The sequence below is a fragment of the Salvelinus fontinalis genome, chromosome 22, assembly GCF_029448725.1.
Source record: "Salvelinus fontinalis isolate EN_2023a chromosome 22, ASM2944872v1, whole genome shotgun sequence".
Lineage (NCBI taxonomy): Eukaryota > Metazoa > Chordata > Actinopteri > Salmoniformes > Salmonidae > Salvelinus > Salvelinus fontinalis.
The window spans coordinates 42162142-42188266 of record NC_074686.1 but is presented as its reverse complement, the minus strand read 5'-3'; the positions used below and the strand labels follow the sequence as shown (position 1 = coordinate 42188266).

At 41.3% G+C, this 26125-nt stretch overlaps 1 protein-coding gene across 2 annotated transcripts in view; it reads right to left on the bottom strand.

Moving 5' to 3' along the window:
• LOC129820318 (type 2 phosphatidylinositol 4,5-bisphosphate 4-phosphatase-like) overlaps nt 1-26125 on the bottom strand; it is a 78050-nt gene that overhangs the window by 46792 nt on the left and 5133 nt on the right. The gene's annotated exons all lie outside the window — the stretch shown is intronic.

Here is a 26125-nt window from a genome sequence, read left to right as displayed (position 1 = left end):
TATGACAACCACCTTTAAATAACCAGCTGTGTAGTCACTATGACAACCACCTTTAAATAACCAGCTGTGTAGTCACTATGACAACCACCTTTAAATAACCAGCTGTGTAGTCACTATGACAACCACCTCTAAATAACCAGCTGTGTAGTCACTACAACCACCTTTAAATAACCAGCTGTGTAGTCACTATGACAACCACCTTTAAATAACCAGCTGTGTATTCACTACAACCACCTTTAAATAACCAGCTGTGTAGTCACTACAACCACCTTTAAATAACCAGCTGTGTAGTCACTATGACAACCACCTTTAAATAACCAGCTGTGTAGTCACTATGACAACCACCTTTAAATAACCAGCTGTGTAGTCACTATGACAACCACCTTTAAATAACCAGCCGTGTAGTCACTATGACAACCACCTTTAAATAACCAGCTGTGTAGTCACTACAACCACCTTTAAATAACCAGCTGTGTAGTCACTATGACAACCACCTTTAAATAACCAGCTGTGTATTCACTATGACAACCACCTTTAAATAACCAGCTGTGTATTCACTATGACAACCACCTTTAAATAACCAGCTGTGTAGTCACTATGACAACCACCTTTAAATAACCAGCTGTGTAGTCACTATGACAACCACCTTTAAATAACCAGCTGTGTAGTCACTACAACCACCTTTAAATAACCAGCTGTGTAGTCACTATGACAACCACCTTTAAATAACCAGCTGTGTATTCACTATGACAACCACCTTTAAATAACCAGCTGTGTAGTCACTATGACAACCACCTTTAAATAACCAGCTGTGTAGTCACTACAACCACCTTTAAATAACCAGCTGTGTAGTCACTATGACAACCACCTTTAAATAACCAGCTGTGTAGTCACTATGACAACCACCTTTAAATAACCAGCTGTGTAGTCACTACAACCACCTTTAAATAACCAGCTGTGTAGTCACTATGACAACCACCTTTAAATAACCAGCTGTGTAGTCACTATGACAACCACCTTTAAATTACCAGCTGTGTAGTCACTACAACCACCTTTAAATAACCAGCTGTGTAGTCACTATGACAACCACCTTTAAATAACCAGCTGTGTATTCACTATGACAACCACCTTTAAATAACCAGCTGTGTAGTCACTATGACAACCACCTTTAAATAACCAGCTGTGTATTCACTATGACAACCACCTTTAAATAACCAGCTGTGTATTCACTATGACAACCACCTTTAAATAACCAGCTGTGTAGTCACTATGACAACCACCTTTAAATAACCAGCTGTGTATTCACTATGACAACCACCTTTAAATAACCAGCTGTGTAGTCACTACAACCACCTTTAAATAACCAGCTGTGTAGTCACTATGACAACCACCTTTAAATAACCAGCCGTGTAGTCACTATGACAACCACCTTTAAATAACCAGCTGTGTATTCACTATGACAACCACCTTTAAATAACCAGCTGTGTAGTCACTATGACAACCACCTTTAAATTACCAGCTGTGTAGTCACTATGACAACCTTTAAATAACCAGCTGTGTAGTCACTACAACCACCTTTAAATAACCAGCTGTGTAGTCACTATGACAACCACCTTTAAATAACCAGCTGTGTAGTCACTATGACAACCACCTTTAAATAACCAGCTGTGTAGTCACTATGACAACCACCTTTAAATAACCAGCTGTGTATTCACTACAACCACCTTTAAATAACCAGCTGTGTAGTCACTATGACAACCACCTTTAAATAACCAGCTGTGTAGTCACTATGACAACCACCTTTAAATAACCAGCTGTGTAGTCACTATGACAACCACCTTTAAATAACCAGCTGTGTATTCACTACAACCACCTTTAAATAACCAGCTGTGTAGTCACTATGACAACCACCTCTAAATAACCAGCTGTGTAGTCACTACAACCACCTTTAAATAACCAGCCGTGTAGTCACTATGACAACCACCTTTAAATAACCAGCTGTGTAGTCACTATGACAACCACCTCTAAATAACCAGCTGTGTAGTCACTATGACAACCACCTTTAAATAACCAGCTGTGTAGTCACTATGACAACCACCTTTAAATAACCAGCTGTGTAGTCACTATGACAACCTTTAAATAACCAGCTGTGTAGTCACTATGACAACCACCTTTAAATAACCAGCTGTGTAGTCACTACAACCACCTTTAAATAACCAGCTGTGTAGTCACTACAACCACCTTTAAATAACCAGCTGTGTAGTCACTATGACAACCACCTTTAAATAACCAGCTGTGTAGTCACTACAACCACCTTTAAATAACCAGCTGTGTAGTCACTACAACCACCTTTAAATAACCAGCTGTGTAGTCACTATGACAACCACCTTTAAATAACCAGCTGTGTAGTCACTACAACCACCTTTAAATAACCAGCTGTGTATTCACTATGACAACCACCTTTAAATAACCAGCTGTGTAGTCACTATGACAACCACCTTTAAATAACCAGCTGTGTAGTCACTATGACAACCACCTTTAAATAACCAGCCGTGTAGTCACTATGACAACCACCTTTAAATAACCAGCCGTGTAGTCACTATGACAACCACCTTTAAATAACCAGCTCTGTAGTCACTATGACAACCACCTTTAAATAACCAGCTGTGTAGTCACTATGACAACCACCTTTAAATAACCAGCTGTGTAGTCACTATGACAACCACCTTTAAATAACCAGCTGTGTATTCACTATGACAACCACCTTTAAATAACCAGCTGTGTAGTCACTATGGCAACCACCTCTAAATAACCAGCTGTGTAGTCACTATGACAACCACCTCTAAATAACCAGCTCTGTAGTCACTATGACAACCACCTTTAAATAACCAGCTGTGTATTCACTATGACAACCACCTTTAAATAACCAGCTGTGTAGTCACTATGACAACCTTTAAATAACCAGCTGTGTAGTCACTACAACCACCTTTAAATAACCAGCTGTGTAGTCACTATGACAACCACCTTTAAATAACCAGCCGTGTAGTCACTATGACAACCACCTTTAAATAACCAGCTGTGTAGTCACTATGACAACCACCTTTAAATAACCAGCTGTGTAGTCACTATGACAACCACCTTTAAATAACCAGCTGTGTAGTCACTATGACAACCACCTTTAAATAACCAGCTGTGTAGTCACTATGACAACCACCTTTAAATAACCAGCTGTGTAGTCACTATGACAACCACCTTTAAATAACCAGCTGTGTAGTCACTATGACAACCACCTTTAAATAACCAGCTGTGTATTCACTACAACCACCTTTAAATAACCAGCTGTGTAGTCACTATGACAACCACCTCTAAATAACCAGCTGTGTAGTCACTACAACCACCTTTAAATAACCAGCCGTGTAGTCACTATGACAACCACCTTTAAATAACCAGCTGTGTAGTCACTATGACAACCACCTTTAAATAACCAGCTGTGTAGTCACTACAACCACCTTTAAATAACCAGCTGTGTATTCACTATGACAACCACCTTTAAATAACCAGCCGTGTAGTCACTATGACAACCACCTTTAAATAACCAGCTGTGTAGTCACTATGACAACCACCTTTAAATAACCAGCTGTGTAGTCACTACAACCACCTTTAAATAACCAGCTGTGTAGTCACTATGACAACCACCTTTAAATAACCAGCTGTGTAGTCACTATGACAACCACCTTTAAATAACCAGCTGTGTAGTCACTATGACAACCACCTTTAAATAACCAGCTGTGTAGTCACTATGACAACCACCTTTAAATAACCAGCTGTGTAGTCACTATGACAACCACCTTTAAATAACCAGCTGTGTAGTCACTATGACAACCTTTAAATAACCAGCTGTGTAGTCACTATGACAACCACCTTTAAATAACCAGCTGTGTAGTCACTATGACAACCACCTTTAAATAACCAGCTGTGTAGTCACTACAACCACCTTTAAATAACCAGCTGTGTAGTCACTATGACAACCACCTTTAAATAACCAGCTGTGTAGTCACTACAACCACCTTTAAATAACCAGCTGTGTAGTCACTACAACCACCTTTAAATAACCAGCTGTGTAGTCACTATGACAACCACCTTTAAATAACCAGCTGTGTAGTCACTACAACCACCTTTAAATAACCAGCTGTGTATTCACTATGACAACCACCTTTAAATAACCAGCTGTGTAGTCACTATGACAACCACCTTTAAATAACCAGCTGTGTAGTCACTATGACAACCACCTTTAAATAACCAGCTGTGTAGTCACTATGACAACCACCTTTAAATAACCAGCTGTGTATTCACTATGACAACCACCTTTAAATAACCAGCTGTGTAGTCACTATGGCAACCACCTCTAAATAACCAGCTGTGTAGTCACTATGACAACCACCTCTAAATAACCAGCTCTGTAGTCACTATGACAACCACCTTTAAATAACCAGCTGTGTAGTCACTATGACAACCACCTTTAAATAACCAGCTGTGTAGTCACTGTGACAACCTTTAAATAACCAGCTGTGTAGTCACTACAACCACCTTTAAATAACCAGCTGTGTAGTCACTATGACAACCACCTTTAAATAACCAGCCGTGTAGTCACTATGACAACCACCTTTAAATAACCAGCTGTGTAGTCACTATGACAACCACCTTTAAATAACCAGCTGTGTAGTCACTATGACAACCACTTTTAAATAACCAGCTGTGTAGTCACTATGACAACCACCTTTAAATAACCAGCTGTGTAGTCACTATGACAACCACCTTTAAATAACCAGCTGTGTAGTCACTATGACAACCACCTTTAAATAACCAGCTGTGTAGTCACTATGACAACCACCTTTAAATAACCAGCTGTGTATTCACTACAACCACCTTTAAATAACCAGCTGTGTAGTCACTATGACAACCACCTTTAAATAACCAGCTGTGTAGTCACTACAACCACCTTTAAATAACCAGCTGTGTAGTCACTATGACAACCACCTTTAAATAACCAGCTGTGTAGTCACTACAACCACCTTTAAATAACCAGCTGTGTAGTCACTATGACAACCACCTTTAAATAACCAGCTGTGTAGTCACTATGACAACCACCTTTAAATAACCAGCTGTGTAGTCACTATGACAACCACCTTTAAATAACCAGCTGTGTAGTCACTATGACAACCACCTTTAAATAACCAGCTGTGTAGTCACTATGACAACCACCTTTAAATAACCAGCTGTGTAGTCACTATGACAACCACCTTTAAATAACCAGCTGTGTAGTCACTATGACAACCACCTTTAAATAACCAGCTGTGTAGTCACTATGACAACCACCTTTAAATAACCAGCTGTGTAGTCACTATGACAACCACCTTTAAAGAACCAGCTGTGTATTCACTACAACCACCTTTAAATAACCAGCTGTGTATTCACTATGACAACCACCTTTAAATAACCAGCTGTGTAGTCACTATGACAACCACCTTTAAATAACCAGCTGTGTAGTCACTATGACAACCACCTTTAAATAACCAGCTGTGTATTCACTATGACAACCACCTTTAAATAACCAGCTGTGTAGTCACTATGACAACCACCTCTAAATAACCAGCTGTGTAGTCACTATGACAACCACCTCTAAATAACCAGCTCTGTAGTCACTATGACAACCACCTTTAAATAACCAGCTGTGTAGTCACTATGACAACCACCTTTAAATAACCAGCTGTGTAGTCACTATGACAACCACCTTTAAATAACCAGCCGTGTAGTCACTATGACAACCACCTTTAAATAACCAGCCGTGTAGTCACTATGACAACCACCTTTAAATAACCAGCTGTGTAGTCACTACAACCACCTTTAAATAACCAGCTGTGTAGTCACTATGACAACCACCTTTAAATAACCAGCTGTGTAGTCACTATGACAACCACCTTTAAATAACCAGCTGTGTAGTCACTATGACAACCACCTTTAAATAACCAGCTGTGTAGTCACTATGACAACCACCTTTAAATAACCAGCTGTGTAGTCACTATGACAACCACCTTTAAATAACCAGCTGTGTAGTCACTATGACAACCACCTCTAAATAACCAGCTGTGTAGTCACTATGACAACCACCTTTAAATAACCAGCTGTGTAGTCACTATGACAACCACCTTTAAATAACCAGCTGTGTAGTCACTATGACAACCACCTTTAAATAACCAGCTGTGTATTCACTATGACAACCACCTTTAAATAACCAGCTGTGTAGTCACTACAACCACCTTTAAATAACCAGCTGTGTAGTCACTATGACAACCACCTTTAAATAACCAGCTGTGTAGTCACTATGACAACCACCTTTAAATAACCAGCTGTGTAGTCACTATGACAACCACCTCTAAATAACCAGCTGTGTAGTCACTATGACAACCACCTTTAAATAACCAGCTGTGTAGTCACTATGACAACCACCTTTAAATAACCAGCTGTGTAGTCACTACAACCACCTTTAAATAACCAGCTGTGTAGTCACTATGACAACCACCTTTAAATAACCAGCTGTGTAGTCACTACAACCACCTTTAAATAACCAGCTGTGTAGTCACTACAACCACCTTTAAATAACCAGCTGTGTAGTCACTATGACAACCACCTTTAAATAACCAGCTGTGTAGTCACTATGACAACCACCTTTAAATAACCAGCTGTGTAGTCACTATGACAACCACCTTTAAATAACCAGCTGTGTAGTCACTATGACAACCTTTAAATAACCAGCTGTGTAGTCACTATGACAACCTTTAAATAACCAGCGGTGTAGTCACTATGACAACCACCTTTAAATAACCAGCTGTGTATTCACTATGACAACCACCTTTAAATAACCAGCCGTGTAGTCACTATGACAACCACCTTTAAATAACCAGCTGTGTAGTCACTATGACAACCACCTTTAAATAACCAGCTGTGTAGTCACTACAACCACCTTTAAATAACCAGCTGTGTATTCACTATGACAACCACCTTTAAATAACCAGCCGTGTAGTCACTATGACAACCACCTTTAAATAACCAGCTGTGTAGTCACTACAACCACCTTTAAATAACCAGCTGTGTAGTCACTATGACAACCACCTTTAAATAACCAGCTGTGTATTCACTACAACCACCTTTAAATAACCAGCTGTGTAGTCACTACAACCACCTTTAAATAACCAGCTGTGAAGTCACTATGACAACCACCTTTAAATAACCAGCCGTGTAGTCACTATGACAACCACCTTTAAATAACCAGCTGTGTAGTCACTATGACAACCACCTTTAAATAACCAGCTGTGTAGTCACTATGACAACCACCTCTAAATAACCAGCTGTGTAGTCACTATGACAACCACCTTTAAATAACCAGCTGTGTAGTCACTATGACAACCACCTTTAAATAACCAGCTGTGTAGTCACTATGACAACCACCTTTAAATAACCAGCTGTGTAGTCACTACAACCACCTTTAAATAACCAGCTGTGTAGTCACTATGACAACCACCTTTAAATAACCAGCTGTGTAGTCACTACAACCACCTTTAAATAACCAGCTGTGTAGTCACTACAACCACCTTTAAATAACCAGCCGTGTAGTCACTATGACAACCACCTTTAAATAACCAGCTGTGTATTCACTACAACCACCTTTAAATAACCAGCTGTGTATTCACTACAACCACCTTTAAATAACCAGCTGTGTAGTCACTACAACCACCTTTAAATAACCAGCTGTGTAGTCACTATGACAACCACCTTTAAATAACCAGCTGTGTAGTCACTACAACCACCTTTAAATAACCAGCTGTGTAGTCACTATGACAACCACCTTTAAATAACCAGCTGTGTAGTCACTATGACAACCACCTTTAAATAACCAGCTGTGTAGTCACTATGACAACCACCTTTAAATAACCAGCTCTGTAGTCACTATGACAACCACCTTTAAATAACCAGCTGTGTAGTCACTACAACCACCTTTAAATAACCAGCTCTGTAGTCACTATGACAACCACCTTTAAATAACCAGCTGTGTATTCACTACAACCACCTTTAAATAACCAGCTGTGTAGTCACTACAACCACCTTTAAATAACCAGCTGTGTATTCACTATGACAACCACCTTTAAATAACCAGCTGTGTAGTCACTATGACAACCACCTTTAAATAACCAGCTGTGTAGTCACTACAACCACCTTTAAATAACCAGCTCTGTAGTCACTATGACAACCACCTTTAAATAACCAGCTGTGTATTCACTACAACCACCTTTAAATAACCAGCTGTGTAGTCACTATGACAACCACCTTTAAATAACCAGCTCTGTAGTCACTATGACAACCACCTTTAAATAACCAGCTGTGTAGTCACTATGACAACCACCTTTAAATAACCAGCTGTGTAGTCACTATGACAACCACCTCTAAATAACCAGCTGTGTATTCACTATGACAACCACCTTTAAATAACCAGCTGTGTAGTCACTATGACAACCACCTTTAAATAACCAGCTGTGTAGTCACTATGACAACCACCTTTAAATAACCAGCTCTGTAGTCACTATGACAACCACCTTTAAATAACCAGCTGTGTAGTCACTATGACAACCACCTTTAAATAACCAGCTGTGTATTCACTACAACCACCTTTAAATTACCAGCTGTGTATTCACTATGACAACCACCTCTAAATAACCAGCTGTGTAGTCACTACAACCACCTTTAAATAACCAGCTGTGTAGTCACTACAACCACCTTTAAATAACCAGCTGTGTAGTCACTATGACAACCACCTTTAAATAACCAGCTGTGTAGTCACTACAACCACCTTTAAATAACCAGCTGTGTAGTCACTACAACCACCTTTAAATAACCAGCTCTGTAGTCACTATGACAACCACCTTTAAATAACCAGCTGTGTAGTCACTACAACCACCTTTAAATAACCAGCTGTGTAGTCACTATGACAACCACCTTTAAATAACCAGCTGTGTAGTCACTATGACAACCACCTTTAAATAACCAGCTGTGTAGTCACTATGACAACCACCTTTAAATAACCAGCCGTGTAGTCACTATGACAACCACCTTTAAATAACCAGCTGTGTAGTCACTATGACAACCACCTTTAAATAACCAGCTGTGTAGTCACTACAACCACCTTTAAATAACCAGCTGTGTAGTCACTATGACAACCACCTCTAAATAACCAGCTGTGTAGTCACTATGACAACCACCTTTAAATAACCAGCTGTGTAGTCACTATGACAACCACCTTTAAATAACCAGCTGTGTAGTCACTATGACAACCACCTTTAAATAACCAGCTGTGTAGTCACTATGACAACCACCTTTAAATAACCAGCTGTGTAGTCACTATGACAACCACCTTTAAATAACCAGCTGTGTAGTCACTATGACAACCACTTTTAAATAACCAGCTGTGTAGTCACTATGACAACCACCTTTAAATAACCAGCTGTGTAGTCACTATGACAACCACCTTTAAATAACCAGCTGTGTAGTCACTACAACCACCTTTAAATAACCAGCTGTGTAGTCACTATGACAACCACCTTTAAATAACCAGCTGTGTAGTCACTATGACAACCACCTTTAAATAACCAGCTGTGTAGTCACTATGACAACCACCTTTAAATAACCAGCTGTGTAGTCACTATGACAACCTTTAAATAACCAGCGGTGTAGTCACTATGACAACCACCTTTAAATAACCAGCTGTGTAGTCACTATGACAACCACCTTTAAATAACCAGCTGTGTATTCACTAAGACAACCATCTTTAAATAACCAGCTGTGTATTCACTATGACAACCACCTTTAAATAACCAGCTGTGTAGTCACTATGACAACCACCTTTAAATAACCAGCTGTGTAGTCACTATGACAACCACCTTTAAATAACCAGCTGTGTAGTCACTATGACAACCACCTTTAAATAACCAGCTGTGTAGTCACTATGACAACCACCTTTAAATAACCAGCTGTGTAGTCACTATGACAACCACCTTTAAATAACCAGCTGTGTAGTCACTATGACAACCACCTTTAAATAACCAGCTGTGTAGTCACTATGACAACCACCTTTAAATAACCAGCTGTGTAGTCACTATGACAACGACCTTTAAATAACCAGCTGTGTAGTCACTACAACCACCTTTAAATAACCAGCTGTGTAGTCACTATGACAACCACCTTTAAATAACCAGCCGTGTAGTCACTATGACAACCACCTTTAAATAACCAGCTGTGTAGTCACTATGACAACCACCTCTAAATAACCAGCTGTGTAGTCACTATGACAACCACCTTTAAATAACCAGCTGTGTATTCACTAAGACAACCATCTTTAAATAACCAGCTGTGTAGTCACTATGACAACCACCTTTAAATAACCAGCTGTGTAGTCACTATGACAACCACCTTTAAATAACCAGCTGTGTATTCACTATGACAACCACCTTTAAATAACCAGCTGTGTAGTCACTATGACAACCACCTTTAAATAACCAGCTGTGTAGTCACTACAACCACCTTTAAATAACCAGCTGTGTAGTCACTATGACAACCACCTTTAAATAACCAGCCGTGTAGTCACTATGACAACCACCTTTAAATAACCAGCTGTGTAGTCACTATGACAACCACCTTTAAATAACCAGCTGTGTAGTCACTATGACAACCACCTTTAAATAACCAGCCGTGTAGTCACTATGACAACCACCTTTAAATTACCAGCTGTGTAGTCACTATGACAACCACCTTTAAATAACCAGCTGTGTAGTCACTATGACAACCACCTTTAAATAACCAGCCGTGTAGTCACTATGACAACCACCTTTAAATAACCAGCTGTGTAGTCACTACAACCACCTTTAAATAACCAGCTGTGTAGTCACTATGACAACCACCTTTAAATTACCAGCTGTGTAGTCACTATGACAACCACCTTTAAATAACCAGCTGTGTAGTCACTATGACAACCACCTTTAAATAACCAGCCGTGTAGTCACTATGACAACCACCTTTAAATAACCAGCTGTGTAGTCACTACAACCACCTTTAAATAACCAGCTGTGTAGTCACTATGACAACCACCTTTAAATAACCAGCTGTGTAGTCACTATGACAACCACCTCTAAATAACCAGCTGTGTAGTCACTATGACAACCACCTTTAAATAACCAGCTGTGTAGTCACTATGACAACCACCTTTAAATAACCAGCTGTGTAGTCACTATGACAACCACCTTTAAATAACCAGCTGTGTAGTCACTATGACAACCACCTTTAAATAACCAGCCGTGTAGTCACTATGACAACCACCTTTAAATTACCAGCTGTGTAGTCACTACAACCACCTTTAAATAACCAGCTGTGTAGTCACTATGACAACCACCTCTAAATAACCAGCTGTGTAGTCACTATGACAACCACCTTTAAATAACCAGCTGTGTAGTCACTATGACAACCACCTTTAAATAACCAGCTGTGTAGTCACTATGACAACCACCTTTAAATAACCAGCTGTGTAGTCACTATGACAACCACCTTTAAATAACCAGCTGTGTATTCACTATGACAACCACCTTTAAATAACCAGCTGTGTAGTCACTACAACCACCTTTAAATAACCAGCTGTGTAGTCACTATGACAACCACCTTTAAATAACCAGCCGTGTAGTCACTATGACAACCACCTTTAAATAACCAGCTGTGTAGTCACTATGACAACCACCTTTAAATAACCAGCTGTGTAGTCACTATGACAACCACCTTTAAATAACCAGCTGTGTAGTCACTATGACAACCACCTTTAAATAACCAGCTGTGTAGTCACTATGACAACCACCTTTAAATAACCAGCTGTGTAGTCACTACAACCACCTTTAAATAACCAGCTGTGTAGTCACTATGACAACCACCTTTAAATAACCAGCTGTGTAGTCACTATGACAACCACCTTTAAATAACCAGCTGTGTAGTCACTATGACAACCACCTTTAAATAACCAGCTCTGTAGTCACTATGACAACCACCTTTAAAGAACCAGCTGTGTATTCGCTACAACCACCTTTAAATAACCAGCTGTGTAGTCACTATGACAACCACCTTTAAATAACCAGCTGTGTAGTCACTACAACCACCTTTAAATAACCAGCTGTGTAGTCACTATGACAACCACCTTTAAATAACCAGCTGTGTAGTCACTACAACCACCTTTAAATAACCAGCTGTGTAGTCACTATGACAACCACCTTTAAATAACCAGCTGTGTAGTCACTATGACAACCACCTTTAAATAACCAGCTGTGTAGTCACTATGACAACCACCTTTAAATAACCAGCTGTGTAGTCACTATGACAACCACCTTTAAATAACCAGCTGTGTAGTCACTATGACAACCACCTTTAAATAACCAGCTGTGTAGTCACTATGACAACCACCTTTAAATAACCAGCTGTGTAGTCACTATGACAACCACCTTTAAATAACCAGCTGTGTAGTCACTATGACAACCACCTTTAAATAACCAGCTGTGTAGTCACTATGACAACCACCTTTAAATAACCAGCTGTGTAGTCACTATGACAACCACCTTTAAATAACCAGCTGTGTATTCACTATGACAACCACCTTTAAATAACCAGCTGTGTAGTCACTATGACAACCACCTCTAAATAACCAGCTGTGTAGTCACTATGACAACCACCTCTAAATAACCAGCTCTGTAGTCACTATGACAACCACCTTTAAATAACCAGCTGTGTAGTCACTACAACCACCTTTAAATAACCAGCTGTGTATTCACTATGACAACCACCTTTAAATAACCAGCTGTGTAGTCACTATGACAACCACCTTTAAATAACCAGCTGTGTAGTCACTATGACAACCACCTTTAAATAACCAGCTGTGTATTCACTATGACAACCACCTTTAAATAACCAGCTGTGTAGTCACTATGACAACCACCTCTAAATAACCAGCTGTGTAGTCACTATGACAACCACCTCTAAATAACCAGCTGTGTAGTCACTACAACCACCTTTAAATAACCAGCCGTGTAGTCACTATGACAACCACCTTTAAATAACCAGCTGTGTAGTCACTATGACAACCACCTTTAAATAACCAGCCGTGTAGTCACTATGACAACCACCTTTAAATAACCAGCCGTGTAGTCACTATGACAACCACCTTTAAATAACCAGCTGTGTCGTCACTACAACCACCTTTAAATAACCAGCTGTGTAGTCACTATGACAACCACCTTTAAATAACCAGCTGTGTAGTCACTATGACAACCACCTTTAAATAACCAGCTGTGTAGTCACTATGACAACCACCTTTAAATAACCAGCTGTGTAGTCACTATGACAACCACCTTTAAATAACCAGCTGTGTAGTCACTATGACAACCACCTTTAAATAACCAGCTGTGTATTCACTATGACAACCACCTTTAAATAACCAGCTGTGTAGTCACTACAACCACCTTTAAATAACCAGCTCTGTAGTCACTATGACAACCACCTTTAAATAACCAGCTGTGTATTCACTATGACAACCACCTTTAAATAACCAGCTGTGTAGTCACTACAACCACCTTTAAATAACCAGCTGTGTAGTCACTATGACAACCACCTTTAAATAACCAGCTGTGTAGTCACTATGACAACCACCTTTAAATAACCAGCTGTGTAGTCACTATGACAACCACCTTTAAATAACCAGCTGTGTAGTCACTATGACAACCTTTAAATAACCAGCGGTGTAGTCACTATGACAACCACCTTTAAATAACCAGCTGTGTATTCACTATGACAACCACCTTTAAATAACCAGCTGTGTAGTCACTATGACAACCACCTTTAAATAACCAGCTGTGTAGTCACTACAACCACCTTTAAATAACCAGCTGTGTAGTCACTATGACAACCACCTTTAAATAACCAGCTGTGTAGTCACTATGACAACCACCTTTAAATAACCAGCTGTGTATTCACTATGACAACCACCTTTAAATAACCAGCTGTGTAGTCACTATGACAACCACCTTTAAATAACCAGCTGTGTAGTCACTATGACAACCACCTTTAAATAACCAGCTGTGTAGTCACTATGACAACCACCTTTAAATAACCAGCCGTGTAGTCACTATGACAACCACCTTTAAATAACCAGCTGTGTATTCACTACAACCACCTTTAAATAACCAGCTGTGTAGTCACTATGACAACCACCTTTAAATAACCAGCTGTGTAGTCACTATGACAACCACCTTTAAATAACCAGCTGTGTAGTCACTACAACCACCTTTAAATAACCAGCTGTGTAGTCACTATGACAACCACCTTTAAATAACCAGCTGTGTAGTCACTATGACAACCACCTTTAAATAACCAGCTGTGTAGTCACTACAACCACCTTTAAATAACCAGCTGTGTAGTCACTATGACAACCACCTTTAAATAACCAGCTGTGTAGTCACTATGACAACCACCTTTAAATAACCAGCTGTGTAGTCACTACAACCACCTTTAAATAACCAGCTGTGTAGTCACTATGACAACCACCTTTAAATAACCAGCTGTGTAGTCACTACAACCACCTTTAAATAACCAGCTGTGTAGTCACTATGACAACCACCTTTAAATAACCAGCCGTGTAGTCACTATGACAACCACCTTTAAATAACCAGCTGTGTAGTCACTATGACAACCACCTTTAAATAACCAGCTGTGTAGTCACTATGACAACCACCTCTAAATAACCAGCTGTGTAGTCACTATGACAACCACCTTTAAATAACCAGCTGTGTAGTCACTATGACAACCACCTTTAAATAACCAGCTGTGTAGTCACTACAACCACCTTTAAATAAACAGCTTTGTAGTCACTATGACAACCACCTTTAAATAACCAGCTGTGTAGTCACTATGACAACCACCTTTAAATAACCAGCTGTGTAGTCACTATGACAACCACCTCTAAATAACCAGCTGTGTAGTCACTATGACAACCACCTTTAAATAACCAGCTGTGTAGTCACTATGACAACCACCTTTAAATAACCAGCTGTGTAGTCACTATGACAACCACCTTTAAATAACCAGCTGTGTATTCACTACAAACACCTTTAAATAACCAGCTGTGTAGTCACTATGACAACCACCTTTAAATAACCAGCTGTGTAGTCACTATGACAACCACCTTTAAATAACCAGCTGTGTAGTCACTATGACAACCACCTTTAAATAACCAGCCGTGTAGTCACTATGACAACCACCTTTAAATAACCAGCTGTGTAGTCACTACAACCACCTTTAAATAACCAGCTGTGTAGTCACTATGACAACCACCTTTAAATAACCAGCTCTGTAGTCACTATGACAACCACCTTTAAATAACCAGCTGTGTAGTCACTATGACAACCACTTTTAAATAACCAGCTCTGTAGTCACTATGACAACCACCTTTAAATAACCAGCTGTGTAGTCACTATGACAACCACCTTTAAATAACCAGCCGTGTAGTCACTATGACAACCACCTTTAAATAACCAGCTGTGTAGTCACTACAACCACCTTTAAATAACCAGCTGTGTAGTCACTATGACAACCACCTTTAAATAACCAGCTGTGTAGTCACTATGACAACCACCTTTAAATAACCAGCTGTGTAGTCACTATGACAACCACCTTTAAATAACCAGCTGTGTAGTCACTATGACAACCACCTTTAAATAACCAGCTGTGTAGTCACTATGACAACCACCTTTAAATAACCAGCTGTGTATTCACTAAGACAACCATCTTTAAATAACCAGCTGTGTAGTCACTATGACAACCACCTTTAAATAACCAGCTGTGTAGTCACTATGACAACCACCTTTAAATAACCAGCTGTGTATTCACTATGACAACCACCTTTAAATAACCAGCTGTGTAGTCACTATGACAACCACCTTTAAATAACCAGCTGTGTAGTCACTAACCTACAGACTAGAACCCAGTTCAGCAGTCCTACTCTCTCTGACCAGGGCCAATCCCTGTTGGATGAACGAGGTTTGTAGTCAACTCGAACCCAATAAACCCGGAGAATGTGCCATAATCCTGAGTAAGGATTGGGGAAATAACTAAGCCATCACTATACGCTGGGAATGTCGGACAAATTACGGATCAACTATTTTTTTTTTTTTTGCAGGATTTTTTTTTTATGGTCTTCAAGCGCGAAAACAAATGAAAAGTCTGTTCAGAAACAGTATGGGGTCCAGGAAGTAAGGAGAAGGCGGCAGTCACTTCCCCTTAGCGCACTACTGATCAGGTCAATGTTTACCGTTAATTCAGTGGTGAAATATGGATTAAACATTAGATTTAAATCTCATGGTGTACAAAGGTAGGTAACAATGCTCATTCAGTTTCTACATTAAAATGGCCGTTGGCTGGCTATGTGCTCCAGAATGTACCCCAACTCCCTATATAGTGCACTACTTTTCACCAGGACTCATAGGGCTCTGGTAGAAAGTAGTGCACTACTTTTCAAACGGGCTCATGGGAATCTGGTAGAAAGTAGTGCACTACTTTTCCTCAGGACTCATAGGGCTCTGGTAGAAAGTAGTGCACTACTTTTCACCAGGGCTCATAGGGCTCTGGTAGAAAGTAGTGCACTACTTCTCACCAGGGCTCATAGGGCTCTGGTAGAAAGTAGTGCACTACTTCTCACCAGGACTCTGGTAGAAAGTAGTGCACTATCTGTATGAAATAGGGTGCTATTTGGGATGCGGAAATCAGTTTACACTCCTTCACCTGAAGAAGATCTAGTTTTGTTGAAGAAAACTATACCCAGAAATACATGTTTTGTGCACAAATGGCACCCTATTCCCTCTGTAATGAACTACTATAGCCCAGAGTCCTCTCAGCCTTATACCCTCTGTAATGAACTACTATAGACCAGAGTCCTCTCAGCCTTATACCCTCTGTAATGAACTACTATAGACCAGAGTCCTCTCAGCCTTATACCCTCTGTAATGAACTACTATAGACCAGAGTCCTCTCAGCCTTATTCCCTCTGTAATGAACTACTATAGACCAGAGTCCTCTCAGCCTCTGTAATGAACTACTATAGACCAGAGTCCTCTCAGCCTTATACCCTCTGTAATGAACTACTATAGACCAGAGGCCTCTCAGCCTTATACCCTCTGTAATGAACTACTATAGACCAGAGTCCTCTCAGCCTCTGTAATGAACTACTATAGACCAGAGTCCTATCAGCCTCTGTAATGAACTACTATAGACCAGAGTCCTCTCAGCCCTATTCCCTCTGTAATGAACTACTATAGACCAGAGTCCTCTCAGCCTTATTCCCTCTGTAATGAACTACTATAGACCAGAGTCCTCTCAGCCTTATTCCCTCTGTAATGAACTACTATAGACCAGAGTCCTATCAGCCTTATTCCCTCTGTAATGAACTACTATAGACCAGAGTCCTCTCAGCCTTATACCCTCTGTAATGAACTACTATAGACCAGAGGCCTCTCAGCCTTATACCCTCTGTAATGAACTACTATAGACCAGAGTCCTATCAGCCTCTGTAATGAACTACTATAGACCAGAGTCCTCTCAGCCTTATTCCCTCTGTAATGAACTACTATAGACCAGAGTCCTCTCAGCCTTATTCCCTCTGTAATGAACTACTATAGACCAGAGTCCTCTCAGCCTTATTCCCTCTGTAATGAACTACTATAGACCAGAGGCCTCTCAGCCTTATTCCCTCTGTAATGAACTACTATAGACCAGAGGCCTATCAGCCTTATACCCTCTGTAATGAACTACTATAGACCAGAGTCCTCTCAGCCTTATTCCCTCTGTAATGAACTACTATAGACCAGAGTCCTCTCAGCCTCTGTAATGAACTACTATAGACCAGAGTCCTCTCAGCCTTATTCCCTCTGTAATGAACTACTATAGACCAGAGTCCTCTCAGCCTCTGTAATGAACTATTATAGACCAGAGTCCTCTCAGCCTCTGTAATGAACTACTATAGACCAGAGTCCTCTCAGCCTCTGTAATGAACTACTATAGCCCAGAGTCCTCTCAGCCTTATTCCCTCTGTAATGAACTACTATAGACCAGAGTCCTATCAGCCTCTGTAATGAACTACTATAGACCAGAGTCCTCTCAGCCTTATACCCTCTGTAATAAACTACTATAGACCAGAGTCCTATCAGCCTTATTCCCTCTGTAATGAACTACTATAGACCAGAGGCCTATCAGCCTTATACCCTCTGTAATGAACTACTATAGCCCAGAGTCCTCTCAGCCTTATACCCTCTGTAATGAACTACTATAGACCAGAGTCCTATCAGCCTTATACCCTCTGTAATGAACTACTATAGACCAGAGTCCTCTCAGCCTTATTCCCTCTGTAATGAACTACTATAGACCAGAGTCCTCTCAGCCTCTGTAATGAACTACTATAGACCAGAGTCCTCTCAGCCTTATACCATCTGTAATGAACTACTATAGACCAGAGTCCTCTCAGCCTTATACCCTCTGTAATGAACTACTATAGACCAGAGTCCTCTCAGCCTCTGTAATGAACTACTATAGACCAGAGTCCTATCAGCCTCTGTAATGAACTACTATAGACCAGAGTCCTCTCAGCCTTATTCCCTCTGTAATGAACTACTATAGACCAGAGTCCTCTCAGCCTCTGTAATGAACTACTATAGACCAGAGTCCTCTCAGCCTCTGTAATGAACTACTATAGACCAGAGTCCTCTCAGCCTTATTCCCTCTGTAATGAACTACTATAGACCAGAGTCCTCTCAGCCTCTGTAATGAACTACTATAGACCAGAGTCCTCTCAGCCTTATTCCCTCTGTAATGAACTACTATAGACCAGAGTCCTCTCAGCCTTATTCCCTCTGTAATGAACTACTATAGACCAGAGTCCTATCAGCCTTATTCCCTCTGTAATGAACTACTATAGACCAGAGTCCTCTCAGCCTTATACCCTCTGTAATGAACTACTATAGACCAGAGGCCTCTCAGCCTTATACCCTCTGTAATGAACTACTATAGACCAGAGTCCTATCAGCCTCTGTAATGAACTACTATAGACCAGAGTCCTCTCAGCCTTATTCCCTCTGTAATGAACTACTATAGACCAGAGTCCTCTCAGCCTTATACCCTCTGTAATGAACTATTATAGACCAGAGTCCTCTCAGCCTCTATAATGAACTACTATAGACCAGAGTCCTATCAGCCTCTGTAATGAACTACTATAGACCAGAGTCCTCTCAGCCTTATTCCCTCTGTAATGAACTACTATAGACCAGAGGCCTCTCAGCCTTATTCCCTCTGTAATGAACTACTATAGACCAGAGTCCTCTCAGCCTCTGTAATGAACTATTATAGACCAGAGTCCTCTCAGCCTCTGTAATGAACTACTATAGACCAGAGTCCTCTCAGCCTCTGTAATGAACTACTATAGCCCAGAGTCCTCTCAGCCTTATTCCCTCTGTAATGAACTACTATAGACCAGAGTCCTATCAGCCTCTGTAATGAACTACTATAGACCAGAGTCCTCTCAGCCTTATACCCTCTGTAATAAACTACTATAGACCAGAGTCCTATCAGCCTTATTCCCTCTGTAATGAACTACTATAGACCAGAGGCCTATCAGCCTTATACCCTCTGTAATGAACTACTATAGCCCAGAGTCCTCTCAGCCTTATACCCTCTGTAATGAACTACTATAGACCAGAGTCCTATCAGCCTTATACCCTCTGTAATGAACTACTATAGACCAGAGTCCTCTCAGCCTTATTCCCTCTGTAATGAACTACTATAGACCAGAGTCCTCTCAGCCTCTGTAATGAACTACTATAGACCAGAGTCCTCTCAGCCTTATACCATCTGTAATGAACTACTATAGACCAGAGTCCTCTCAGCCTTATACCCTCTGTAATGAACTATTATAGACCAGAGTCCTCTCAGCCTCTGTAATGAACTACTATAGACCAGAGTCCTCTCAGCCTCTGTAATGAACTACTATAGACCAGAGTCCTCTCAGCCTCTGTAATGAACTACTATAGACCAGAGTCCTATCAGCCTTATACCCTCTGTAATGAACTACTATAGACCAGAGGCCTATCAGCCTTATACCCTCTGTAATGAACTACTATAGACCAGAGTCCTCTCAGCCTTATACCCTCTGTAATGAACTACTATAGACCAGAGGCCTCTCAGCCTTATACCCTCTGTAATGAACTACTATAGACCAGAGTCCTCTCAGCCTCTATAATGAACTACTATAGACCAGAGTCCTATCAGCCTCTGTAATGAACTACTATAGACCAGAGTCCTATCAGCCTTATTCCCTCTGTAATGAACTACTATAGACCAGAGTCCTCTCAGCCTTATTCCCTCTGTAATGAACTACTATAGACCAGAGGCCTATCAGCCTCTGTAATAAACTACTATAGACCAGAGTCCTCTCAGCCTTATTCCCTCTGTAATGAACTACTATAGACCAGAGTCCTCTCAGCCTTATTCCCTCTGTAATGAACTATTATAGACCAGAGTCATCTCAGCCTTATTCCCTCTGTAATGAACTACTATAGACCAGAGTCCTATCAGCCTTATTCCCTCTGTAATGAACTACTATAGACCAGAGGCCTATCAGCCTTATTCCCTCTGTAATGAACTACTATAGACCAGAGGCCTCTCAGCCTTATACCCTCTGTAATGAACTACTATAGACCAGAGTCCTATCAGCCTCTGTAATGAACTACTATAGACCAGAGTCCTATCAGCCTCATACCCTCTGTAATGAACTACTATAGACCAGAGTCCTCTCAGCCTCTGTAATGAACTACTATAGACCAGAGGCCTATCAGCCTTATACCCTCTGTAATGAACTACTATAGACCAGAGTCCTCTCAGCCTTATACCCTCTGTAATGAACTATTATAGACCAGAGTCCTCTCAGCCTCTATAATGAACTACTATAGACCAGAGTCCTCTCAGCCTTATTCCCTCTGTAATGAACTACTATAGACCAGAGTCCTATCAGCCTTATACCCTCTGTAATGAACTACTATAGACCAGAGTCCTCTCAGCCTCTGTAATGAACTACTATAGACCAGAGTCCTCTCAGCCTCTGTAATGAACTACTATAGACCAGAGTCCTATCAGCCTTATACCCTCTGTAATGAACTACTATAGACCAGAGTCCTCTCAGCCTTATTCCCTCTGTAATGAACTACTATAGACCAGAGTCCTCTCAGCCTCTGTAATGAACTACTATAGACCAGAGACCTCTCAGCCTCTGTAATGAACTACTATAGACCAGAGTCCTCTCAGCCTCTGTAATGAACTACTATAGACCAGAGTCCTCTCAGCCTTATTCCCTCTGTAATGAACTACTATAGACCAGAGTCCTCTCAGCCTCTGTAATGAACTACTATAGACCAGAGTCCTCTCAGCCTCTGTAATGAACTACTATAGACCAGAGTCCTCTCAGCCTCTGTAATGAACTACTATAGACCAGAGTCCTCTCAGCCTTATACCCTCTGTAATGAACTACTATAGACCAGAGTCCTCTCAGCCTCTGTAATGAACTACTATAGACCAGAGTCCTCTCAGCCCTATTCCCTCTGTAATGAACTACTATAGACCTGTAACGGTTCTCTAATTCTTCCTCCTCCTCGGACGAGGAGAGGAGAGAGGGATCGGAAGACCAATGTGCAGCGAGGTATGATGACATTATTTATTTACAGGAAAGACGAAAACACGAACTTCACTATAAACTAACAAAACAACAAAACGGAGTAGACTGACCTAAACATGAGAACTTACATAGACACGAAGAACGCACGAACAGGAACAGACTACATACACACCGCAACAGTCCCGTGTGGTACTAAATAACATACAGACACGGAAGACAACCACCCACAAACAAACAGTGTGAAAACACCTACCTTAATATGTCTCTCAATCAGAGGAAATGAAAACCACCTGCCTCTAATTGAGAGCCATATCAGGTCACCCTTAAACCAACATAGAAACAGAAAACATAGACTGCCCACCCAAACTCACGTCCTGACCAGCTAACACATACACAAACTAACAGAAAACAGGTCAGGAACGTGACAAGACCAGAGTCCTATCAGCCTTATACCCTCTGTAATGAACTACTATAGACCAGAGTCCTCTCAGCCTTATTCCCTCTGTAATGAACTACTATAGACCAGAGGCCTATCAGCCTTATTCCCTCTGTAATGAACTACTATAGACCAGAGGCCTATCAGCCTTATACCCTCTGTAATGAACTACTATAGACCGGAGTCCTCTCAGCCTCTGTAATGAAGTACTATAGACCAGAGTCCTCTCAGCCTCTGTAATGAACTACTATAGACCAGAGTCCTCTCAGCCTCTGTAATGAACTAGTATAGACCAGAGTCCTCTCAGCCTTATACCCTCTGTAATGAACTACTATAGACCAGAGTCCTCTCAGCCTTATACCCTCTGTAATGAACTACTATAGACCAGAGTCCTCTCAGCCTTTTTCCCTCTGTAATGAACTACTATAGACCAGAGGCCTATCAGCCTTATACCCTCTGTAATGAACTACTATAGACCAGAGTCCTCTCAGCCTTATTCCCTCTGTAATGAACTACTATAGACCAGAGGCCTATCAGCCTTATTCCCTCTGTAATGAACTACTATAGACCAGAGGCCTATCAGCCTTATACCCTCTGTAATGAACTACTATAGACCGGAGTCCTCTCAGCCTCTGTAATGAAGTACTATAGACCAGAGTCCTCTCAGCCTTATACCCTCTGTAATGAACTACTATAGACCGGAGTCCTCTCAGCCTCTGTAATGAAGTACTATAGACCAGAGGCCTATCAGCCTTATACCCTCTGTAATGAACTACTATAGACCAGAGTCCTCTCAGCCTCTGTAATGAACTACTATAGACCAGAGTCCTCTCAGCCTCTGTAATGAACTAGTATAGACCAGAGTCCTCTCAGCCTTATACCCTCTGTAATGAACTACTATAGACCAGAGTCCTCTCAGCCTCTGTAATGAACTACTATAGACCAGAGTCCTCTCAGCCTCTGTAATGAACTACTATAGACCAGAGTCCTCTCAGCCTTATACCCTCTGTAATGAACTACTATAGACCAGAGGCCTATCAGCCTCTGTAATGAACTACTATAGACCAGAGTCCTCTCAGCCTTATTCCCTCTGTAATGAACTACTATAGACCAGAGTCCTCTCAGCCTTATTCCCTCTGTAATGAACAACTATAGACCAGAGTCCTCTCAGCCTTATTCCCTCTGTAATGAACTACTATAGACCAGAGGCCTATCAGCCTCTGTAATGAACTACTATAGACCAGAGTCCTCTCAGCCTCTGTAATGAACTACTATAGACCAGAGTCCTCTCAGCCTTATTCCCTCTGTAATGAACTAGTATAGACCAGAGTCCTCTCAGCCTCTGTAATGAACTACTATAGACCAGAGTCCTCTCAGCCTCTGTAATGAACTACTATAGACCAGAGTCCTCTCAGCCTCTGTAATGAACTACTATAGACCAGAGTCCTCTCAGCCTTATACCCTCTGTAATGAACTACTATAGACCAGAGTCCTCTCAGCCTCTGTAATGAACTACTATAGACCAGAGTCCTCTCAGCCTCTGTAATGAACTACTATAGACCAGAGTCCTCTCAGCCTTATTCCCTCTAATGAACTACTATAGACCAGAGTCCTCTCAGCCTCTGTAATGAACTACTATAGACCAGAGTCCTCTCAGCCCTATTCCCTCTGTAATGAACTACTATAGACCAGAGTCCTATCAGCCTTATACCCTCTGTAATGAACTACTATAGACCAGAGTCCTCTCAGCCTTATTCCCTCTGTAATGAACTACTATAGACCAGAGGCCTATCAGCCTTATACCCTCTGTAATGAACTACTATAGACCAGAGTCCTCTCAGCCTTATTCCCTCTGTAATGAACTACTATAGACCAGAGGCCTATCAGCCTTATTCCCTCTGTAATGAACTACTATAGACCGGAGTCCTCTCAGCCTCTGTAATGAACTACTATAGACCAGAGTCCTCTCAGCCTCTGTAATGAACTACTTTAGACCAGAGTCCTCTCAGCCTCTGTAATGAACTACTATAGACCAGAGTCCTCTCAGCCTTATACCCTCTGTAATGAACTACTATAGACCAGAGGCCTATCAGCCTTATTCCCTCTGTAATGAACTACTATAGACCAGAGTCCTCTCAGCCTTATACCCTCTGTAATGAACTACTATAGACCAGAGGCCTATCAGCCTCTGTAATGAACTACTATAGACCAGAGTCCTCTCAGCCTCTGTAATGAACTACTATAGACCAGAGTCCTCTCAGCCTTATTCCCTCTGTAATGAACTACTATAGACCAGAGGCCTATCAGCCTCTGTAATAAACTACTATAGACCAGAGTCCTATCAGCCTTATTCCCTCTGTAATGAACTAGTATAGACCAGAGTCCTCTCAGCCTCTGTAATGAACTACTATAGACCAGAGTCCTCTCAGCCTCTGTAATGAACTACTATAGACCAGAGTCCTCTCAGCCTCTGTAATGAACTACTATAGACCAGAGTCCTCTCAGCCTTATACCCTCTGTAATGAACTACTATAGACCAGAGTCCTCTCAGCCTCTGTAATGAACTACTATAGACCAGAGTCCTCTCAGCCTCTGTAATGAACTACTATAGACCAGAGTCCTCTCAGCCTTATTCCCTCTAATGAACTACTATAGACCAGAGTCCTCTCAGCCTCTGTAATGAACTACTATAGACCAGAGTCCTCTCAGCCCTATTCCCTCTGTAATGAACTACTATAGACCAGAGTCCTATCAGCCTTATACCCTCTGTAATGAACTACTATAGACCAGAGTCCTCTCAGCCTTATTCCCTCTGTAATGAACTACTATAGACCAGAGGCCTATCAGCCTTATACCCTCTGTAATGAACTACTATAGACCAGAGTCCTCTCAGCCTTATTCCCTCTGTAATGAACTACTATAGACCAGAGGCCTATCAGCCTTATTCCCTCTGTAATGAACTACTATAGACCGGAGTCCTCTCAGCCTCTGTAATGAACTACTATAGACCAGAGTCCTCTCAGCCTCTGTAATGAACTACTTTAGACCAGAGTCCTCTCAGCCTCTGTAATGAACTACTATAGACCAGAGTCCTCTCAGCCTTATACCCTCTGTAATGAACTACTATAGACCAGAGGCCTATCAGCCTTATTCCCTCTGTAATGAACTACTATAGACCAGAGTCCTCTCAGCCTTATACCCTCTGTAATGAACTACTATAGACCAGAGGCCTATCAGCCTCTGTAATGAACTACTATAGACCAGAGTCCTCTCAGCCTCTGTAATGAACTACTATAGACCAGAGTCCTCTCAGCCTTATTCCCTCTGTAATGAACTACTATAGACCAGAGGCCTATCAGCCTCTGTAATAAACTACTATAGACCAGAGTCCTATCAGCCTTATACCCTCTGTAATGAACTGTAGCCTCTGTGTTCTGTCTGAGAGGAACGTAGCCTCTGTGTTCTGTCGGAGAGGAACGTAGCCTCTGTGTTCTGTCTGAGAGGAACGTAGCCTCTGTGTTCTAACTCTGTCTGAGAGGAACGTGGCCTCTGTGTTCTGTCTGAGAGGAACGTGGCCTCTGTGTTCTGTCGGAGAGGAACGTAGCCTCTGTGTTCTGTCTGAGAGGAACGTGGCCTCTGTGTTCTGTCGGAGAGGAACGTAGCCTCTGTGTTCTGTCGGAGAGGAACGTAGCCTCTGTGTTCTGTCTGAGAGGAACGTGGCCTCTGTGTTCTGTCGGAGAGGAACGTAGCCTCTGTGTTCTGTCGGAGAGGAACGTAGCCTCTGTGTTCTGTCGGAGAGGAACGTAGCCTCTGTGTTCTGTCGGAGAGGAACGTAGCCTCTGTGTTCTGTC